We start from the raw sequence: 9,010 nt of genomic DNA, 5'->3' as shown, positions 1-9,010 counted from the left end.
CATGCTGCTTCCTGTCCGTCAGGAAGTCAGTGATCCACCGGCAGATGGGATCAGGCACATTCATCTGGGAAAGCTTGTCTCGGAGATGGTCTGGAAGGATGGTGTTGAAGGCAGAGCTGAAGTCCACAAACAGGATCCTGGCGTAGGTTCCTGGGGAGTCCAGATGCTGCAGGATGAAGTGTAGGGCCATGTTGATGGCGTCGTCTACAGACCTGTTGGCTCTATATGCAAACTGCAGGGGGTCCAGGAGGGGGGCGTCCGAGATGAGTCCAATAACGGTGGTGTCATCTGCAAACTTGATTAGCTTGACAGACTGGTGGGTGGTGGTGTCATCTGCAAACTTGATTAGCTTGACAGACTGGTGGGTGGAGGTGCAGCAGTTGGTGTACAGGGAGAAGAGCAGAGGAGAAAGAACACAGCCCTGAGGGGAGCCGGTGCTGATGGTCCGGGAGTCCGAGACATTCTTTCCCAGCCTCACATGCTGCTTCCTGTCCGTCAGGAAGTCAGTGATCCACCGGCAGATGGGATCAGGCACATTCATCTGGGAAAGCTTGTCTCGGAGATGGTCTGGAAGGATGGTGTTGAAGGCAGAGCTGAAGTCCACAAACAGGATCCTGGCGTAGGTTCCTGGGGAGTCCAGATGCTGCAGGATGAAGTGTAGGGCCATGTTGATGGCGTCGTCTACAGACCTGTTGGCTCTATATGCAAACTGCAGGGGGTCCAGGAGGGGGGCGTCCGAGATGAGTCCAATAACGGTGGTGTCATCTGCAAACTTGATTAGCTTGACAGACTGGTGGGTGGTGGTGTCATCTGCAAACTTGATTAGCTTGACAGACTGGTGGGTGGAGGTGCAGCAGTTGGTGTACAGGGAGAAGAGCAGAGGAGAAAGAACACAGCCCTGAGGGGAGCCGGTGCTGATGGTCCGGGAGTCCGAGACATTCTTTCCCAGCCTCACATGCTGCTTCCTGTCCGTCAGGAAGTCAGTGATCCACCGGCAGATGGGATCAGGCACATTCATCTGGGAAAGCTTGTCTCGGAGATGGTCTGGAAGGATGGTGTTGAAGGCAGAGCTGAAGTCCACAAACAGGATCCTGGCGTAGGTTCCTGGGGAGTCCAGATGCTGCAGGATGAAGTGTAGGGCCATGTTGATGGCGTCGTCTACAGACCTGTTGGCTCTATATGCAAACTGCAGGGGGTCCAGGAGGGGGGCCGTGAGGGTCTTGAGATGGGAGAGAACTAGGCGCTCAAATGACTTCATGACCACAGATGTCAGAGCCACGGGTCTGTAGTCATTTAGTCCAGTGATCCTAGGTTTCTTGGGGACAGGGATTATGGTAGAGGACTTGAAGCAGGCAGGCACATGACATGCCTGCAGTGAGGAGTTGAAGATGCCAGAAAACACTGGGGCCAGCTCGTTTGCACAGTGTCTGAGGGTGGCAGGAGACACACCGTCTGGGCCGGGAGCTTTCCGAGCATTCAGACTCTTAAACTGCTTCCTCACATCTGCTTCATGATTTACGGAGGATTTACGGAGGATAACTTCTTCAACGGGATAGAATAGGTGATAGAGAGAAGTAAGACAAAAGGGACAAGATAGGAGAGAGCAGAGAGGAGAGCTAGAAGGGGGGCGCCTGGTCTGGCTTCCCACACCTCCCCGCCGGTTTAGGCTGTACGCTCTACCTCCCCACTGCGTTCCAGAAAAGGGAAGAAGAGTAGAGGGGAGAAGAGCGGAATATTTCTTTTCTCTTTAGCATTTACGGAGGATAACTTCTTCAACGGGATAGAATAGGTGATAGAGAGAAGTAAGACAAAAGGGACAAGATAGGAGAGAGCAGAGAGGAGAGCTAGAAGGGGGGCGCCTGGTCTGGCTTCCCACACCTCCCCGCCGGTTTAGGCTGTACGCTCTACCTCCCCACTGCGTTCCAGAAAAGGGAAGAAGAGAAGAGAGGAGAAGAGCGGAATATTTCTTTTCTCTCATGGTTAGCTGTGCTTTTTGTACTTTTAGGTCATTATTTACATAAATTTACACACACACACACACACACACACACACACACACACACACACACACACACACTGCTGCTCACTGCCCTTTTGTCATGTAGGAGTCTTGGATTTAAACGTACAAAAAATCCCTTCATGGTCACTAAAATATGTTGGAAAGACTACAGCTTTTACATTATAATGTGTTGTTTTAACATACACATGATCAATTAATGTGCCCTTCTCTGTGGTGGGCTGTGTTACATGTTGAATGAATCCTTTGTCTGTGACAAACTTGCAAATACTTGAAGATTTTAGAACATTGTCATTAAAATCTCCCATTACTACTACTGTATTACTTTTTTTATCTAGCCAATCAAGTAACTTTCCTAGGTTTTGTTTAAACAGTGCCATGGTATAAGAAGGAGGCCGATAAATAACTGCTATTAAAATGTTCAATGTACAATAGTTGCAAAGTAAACATTCTAAATTGGCATCTGGTATAGCTATAATTTCAGATGTCAAACTGTCTGCAGTATACATGCCAACGCCACCATGCTGTTGGCTTTGTATTTCAATAAATGTTGGGTTACTTCTAGTGTAAGATGCACTTCGTGGATTATGCTGAAACCCATAACCGTCAATTTTTACAGTGTCTAATGAAGAATCGGCAGACATCCATGTCTCTGTAACAGCAATACAGTTAGGCTGCAAATGCTGTGTGCACAATACCAGATCAGCTACATGTAGAGTTAAATTCTGCACATTCATTAACACTACTGTGAAATCACGTGTCTTAGTACATGCTGTATTTTCAGACAAAAATTGGGGCATTCTTTCGATTACATCCTTTACACCACCTTTAGAGTAAATAGCTTTTTCATTGAAATCTTGAATTATTAAACCTGACAGACTCCTAACACGACTTAAGGCAACATATGCCTGTCCTGGAGCAAACACATTTTTAAGAGACACTACTGCATCATCAACAGTAACTCCTTGTACCTTATGTACTGTACAAGCCCATGCAAGTTTCAGTGGAAACTGCCGTCGCAATCCACCTTTCTCAGTTACCTTTTCTTCTTCTGCTTCAATACCTGTAGAGCCTATTTCAACTGCTGGGTAATACACACAGTTTTTCCTCCTTTGTGCACCTATATGATTGTCATCAAATTTTACATAAATGGTTTTGGGAAGCTTCTTGTCCTCAGTAACATAAACTATGTGTGTTACCGTACCACATACACCATTAACAAGACCATCCATTACATCTACATTTTTACACAACATTACACGGGCACCTTTCCCCAAGAGAAGCTTTTCATTCAAACACGTGTTATATGTTTTGGCATGATGTCCAGTTTTTAACTCCAGTTTCCCTGTTTTCTTACTATTGACAAAATCCTGAGCAGGTATCTCAACATAATCAGGACACAACTTAAACAACTGCTGCATATTATGCTCATTTACTTGTTTGTTTGTTGGAAAAATGTGTAAAGCTGAGCTAACTTCACCAGTTTCACAATGCTTCAAGCTTTTAATGTCCTTTTCTAATAATGGAGCCCCTTTAATGTGAGTTCTTAACCTGTTTAATAATTCTGCAAACCCAACATCGCTCTGCCTTACTATTTTATTTAGTTCAACAACCCTAAATAGACTAGACCACAAGTTCATACCAACATCCTCAACATACAGGGGTTTTCCTTTTACTGGAGGCAACTGAAAAAAGTCTCCAACAGTAATAACACTAACATTTCCAAAAGGCGAAAAATCTCCAATTTGTTTAATCTGTCTTAATCTACCATGGATGTAAGCCATTAGTCTCTGATCAACCATGGAGATTTCATCAATTATCAGGATCTGCAGATCACAATATTTAGCACGTAGGCAATTTAACTTTTCTTCACCCAGAGGGGTGTAAGGTAAGCGGACATCTTTACCAATGCTAAATGTGTTGTGGATTGTTGTTGCATGTAAGTTATATGCAGCAATCCCAGTAGGCGCAGTTAATAAAACACAAACATTTTCAGGATGACGACACATTGGTGACAATAACCTTGCTGCTTCATAGTGAATTGCTTTAATCAAATGGCTTTTCCCTGTTCCTGCACCTCCAGTAATAAATACATGCAATGGATCTGGGTTTTTGCCTACTGTCTTATCCAAGCACCACTGCCTAATCTGATAAAAGACTGAAAGCTGTGTCTCATTTAGAGATCTAATTAAAGCCAAACCGTCTCTTCTGGGCATAATGTCATTTCTCTTTTCTAAATGTGAAACCTGTTGGCTGCACACAGCTAAATCTGGAATATTCTCATTGTCTTCTTCCCCTATTTGCTCTTTATCTTTCCATTCCTGCTCACACTCTAAACGCTCCAACTCCTGTTCTGGACAAAGCTCACACCAGGCATCTTCTGTTACACCATCCAAATCAATTGTATTTTGAATGTTATCCAGTTTATCTGCGTTTATTTCAAACTTACGTCTATTTGCATCAACAACTGATTTCACTGAATGCAGAAATCCATCGCTAAACTTCACAATGCCATTCTTGTAAAACTGTTCAAATGTTGTATAGTTTGAAGGCTTTAGTTCCTGATCTACACGATATGGCAAAAACAACTGCATGATACTATGATAAAACAATTCAGCATTTTTAGTCTCTGAAAATCGCGCATAACGAACAACTGCAGGTTGTGATCGTGTTCTCTTAGTAACAAAACCACATCTATTGTTCAACTGTATTGGCTTAGTGGATTTTTCACTTTTACTCAAAACACGATATTCGGAGGCAAATGTGGCCATACACATATCATTAAAATCAATGTTTTTTGGTCTATTCTTATACCGGTCTACAATACTAGTCATCCACATGTCCTCTGCTGTTAAATCCTGTGATGTTGCTTTTTGTCTTAACACTTTTAAGGGCAAACTCATTTTAACTACATTGTCCCCTGTTGGCACAAACACAACTTTCCTAGAACATTCTTTTAGATGCATATTTGTTAATCTATACACAGCCTCCTGAGCACTAACATCTCTGTTATGAAGGTATACACTGCCTAATGACTTCAAAGCCTCCCTTGCACTAACATTTCCATCTTTATATGCTTCCTTCTGAGTATTACTTAACAACAAACCCATCTCTTTTTCAGATTTTGACATGTAAGAAATTATATAAACACAGCAGGCATAAGCATCAATTACAAATTGAATATCCAAATTAGCATTGTAACATTTCAACAGTGGCTTATTATATTGATTTATCCAAACCTCGTTTAACTTCCTTTTCAACACAACATGTGTATTTCGACTAAAGCATTTGTATGCCTCCTCAAAAGTTGCCTGATTCATACCTAAACTCTGAAACAAATGCTCCACACTTTCAAAACTCCTACTCTCATCTGAAAGAGCCTTCTTGATTGTTGTTAAGATATCACTTGCCTGCTTTCTTCTCATCTTAATAGAGTCTTGCTGACGCTGACTTTCACAGGCACATTGTTGTAAATCATCTTCTCTCTTATCCACTTGACACTTGCATTTTTGCTCGGAAACATCACTTTTCCTACGACATATAAATGTTCGACTAGATGGTGGCCTGGGAAAATTAAACCGGCAAACTGTGTTCTTTTTTTTGCAAGTTTTAGAATGCCGCTTTGAATGCTGTTGTACAGATGAGACAATGTCCAATAAAGTCTCATCTTGTGAAGGCAATTCACAAGTTACATATTCATCTATAAACTGAATCACCTCTTCATCTGTATTTTTATCAATCTGTGGAGCATTCTCAATCCAAAACAGACAGTGCACATGTGGTGAACCTCGCTGTTGAAATTCCACTCTGTAAAAGTAATCCTTAATCTTACCAATCGGATGCAATGGAGACATGAGTACCTCCTTCAGAAAACAATGCCACCGAAAGTCAAACATCCTTGCTGCAGTCACAGGATTTCGACGCAGCAAATCACACCTGTCTGCCCACTCTAACTGTTCAACTGTTTCTGTTCTACCTTGCTGATTCAAAATACTATAAAGAAGATTTGTCCATCGCATGTCAGCTGACGAAAATGAACAAAACCAAGTGGGTATACCAAGCTGACGAACACAAGCTAAGAGGTCACGCTGTGCTGCCTGCCAAAAAGCTGGAGTACCTCTAATAGGCTTAAGAAAACGGTACCCATCATCAAACTCCAACAACTTCTTCAAAGACTCTTCATCTTTCAACAACTCATGGCTAACATTCTGATATGTACAATCACCTTTTCCTTTTCGCAATGCTATTGAAACATTTGAGATAACCTGTTCAATCTCAGACATATACTGAGCAAAAAAGATATATTCGACATTTTGTGCAAACCTACCATCAGCATGTAAAATCCGGTTATTAAAATAACGGGACAATGTCAAACGCTTCTCTCTGTTTTCATGATACGCATTCAACCCATTTGGAAACAACACTGGGAAACATTTGGCTTCATTTGCATGATCTGAAAGTAATTTTACAGGATTATTCCCTTCTGCTGGAGCTAGATTTAATATGTTAGTAAAATATTGATCTAGTGCTTCCTGTCCAATATCAACAGGCATGAGACATGTGTCCTGAAACATACAGTGCTGCTGTCTGTCATGCAAAAGCTCATCATCAACATTTGAAGATGCAACACCGCTTACTGCATTTTTATCACTCTCCTCTTCCACAGCTTCCTCTTGCTGCATACAAAACTGATTTTGCCAACTTTCATTGAACTCTACATCTTTATAATGCACATTTGACCCTTTTAAATATTGCAAAGCCTGTCTTATGTGGATAGTGTCAACAAACTGGTATTGATAATGGCCTTTATAAGTTAACTTGCGCTTTAGTTTTACTGGTAATAAAGAGCCTTCCATGCTAGAACGGGGTAAGACATTGGTGGTTTCTACAATGTTTGCTGGAACACATGTCACGGGTCCATGTACTCCATTTTGTCCACCCTTAGGTAAGGCTAGCATTTTCATAAATGGTATGTGTAAAGCTATTAAATGTTGTTCTAAGCTATTTAAACATGCCAATTCAGGTGGAATTGGATGCAATTCTAAATTATTTTTTACAGACTCTGGAGGCACTTCATTTTTATTAATTTTATAATGGCATGTATAACAGATCCACAGTTTAGCTTTAGCTGTGTCCAACCAGTGACATGGATTTATACAATCTTTATTACATTTGTGTAAATAGTCTTCAGTTATACATTTTTCTGCAATCATTACTGCAGTTTTAGTTTTGTTATAATAGTTTTTTTGACAATGTAACACCTGATGTCTAAATAACAACCTATGGCAGACACAGCAAACAAAATCTGGTCCATCTTTTACTTTATCTAAAAAAAATTCCATCACAAAATCAGACTGCTCTGCCTTTTCTTTCATTTGCTGCCTTTTTAATTTGACACCAGCAATAACACGCATCTTATGTTCTGGATTTCCATGATACTTTCTAGCTGCCATTGCATTTATTTTTTTCCTGTGCAACTCATTTGATCTGTATTTACTAATGCTCATTTGTTTTACCTTTTCTTTATGCGACACATTTTGTTGATATTTACTAATGCTCATTTGCCTTACCTTTTCTTTATGCGACACATTTTGTTGATATTTACTAATGCTCATTTGCCTTACCTTTTCTTTATGCGACACATTTTGTTGATATTTACTAATGCTCATTTGCCTTACCTTTTCTTTATGCGACACATTTTGTTGATATTTACTAATGCTCATTTGCCTTACCTTTTCTTTATGCGACATGTTTTGTTGATATTTACTAATGCTCATTTGTTTGACCTTTTCTTTATGCGACACATTTTGTTGATATTTACTAATGCTCATTTGCCTTACCTTTTCTTTATGCGACACATTTTGTTGATATTTACTAATGCTCATTTGCCTTACCTTTTCTTTATGCGACATGTTTTGTTGATATTTACTAATGCTCATTTGTTTGACCTTTTCTTTATGCGACACATTTTGTTGATATTTACTAATGCTCATTTGTTTGACCTTTTCTTTATGCGACACATTTTGTTGATATTTACTAATGCTCATTTGTTTGACCTTTTCTTTATGCGACACATTTTGTTGATATTTACTAATGCTCATTTGCCTTACCTTTTCTTTATGCGACATGTTTTGTTGATATTTACTAATGCTCATTTGTTTGACCTTTTCTTTATGCGACATGTTTTGTTTATATTTACTAATGCTTATTTGTTTTAATCTTGCTTTACGCATGACATGTTCATTATAGGTCATTTGACTGTGTAAACATCGTTTAGTTTTTAAATACTTTGAAAAACAATAGTTAGTATTTGAACTAAAGGTATCTGAATTATCCTTTGCTTGTTCTTTTGTTTTTATTCTACACATATTCTGTTGTGCAGATGAATTAGTCTTGCTACATAAACCAAAACAAACAGCCTTATGAACATCTTGCACACAAATTACTGGCTCAAAATGACCATTTTGACACGTTAAATATATCCCTTCATTTATGACAACAGGAGTCGTGCAGCTGTACTTTTTCCATTTGTCACCATTATATATTAATATGTCCAATCCACAAGCATTTGCTGCAGCCTGAAATTCTGTGTCAGTAGCAGAATGTCCAACATACTTTATCTTTGACTTTAAAATATACTCTGATATTGAAGCATAATCTTTTCCCACAAACTTCATGTACTTTTCACCATTATTCTCTATATACTTTACAACAGCAAGCCTTATCTTCCTGTGACTCTTCTGAGAACCACTGATTATATGAGACAAAGCCCTGAAGAAACTATTTCCATCCTCTACAACCTTATCTGTTTCACAAACAACACCTAAAGGACCATACACAGAATGAACGTTTTTATCCTGCTTCTCAAATTCAACATTAAATTTGCAGCATAAAGTATGTGCAACTCCATTAGAAAGAGGACTAAAGCTAATCTTTTTCTGACCTTCATCATTCAAAACCTCAACATCAGCATCTGTATCTAGTACTACTGCA

This window comes from Rhamphochromis sp. 'chilingali' (assembly GCF_963969265.1).
Source record: "Rhamphochromis sp. 'chilingali' genome assembly, chromosome: 3".
NCBI lineage: Eukaryota > Metazoa > Chordata > Actinopteri > Cichliformes > Cichlidae > Rhamphochromis > Rhamphochromis sp. 'chilingali'.
This window is presented reverse-complemented; position numbering follows the sequence as displayed.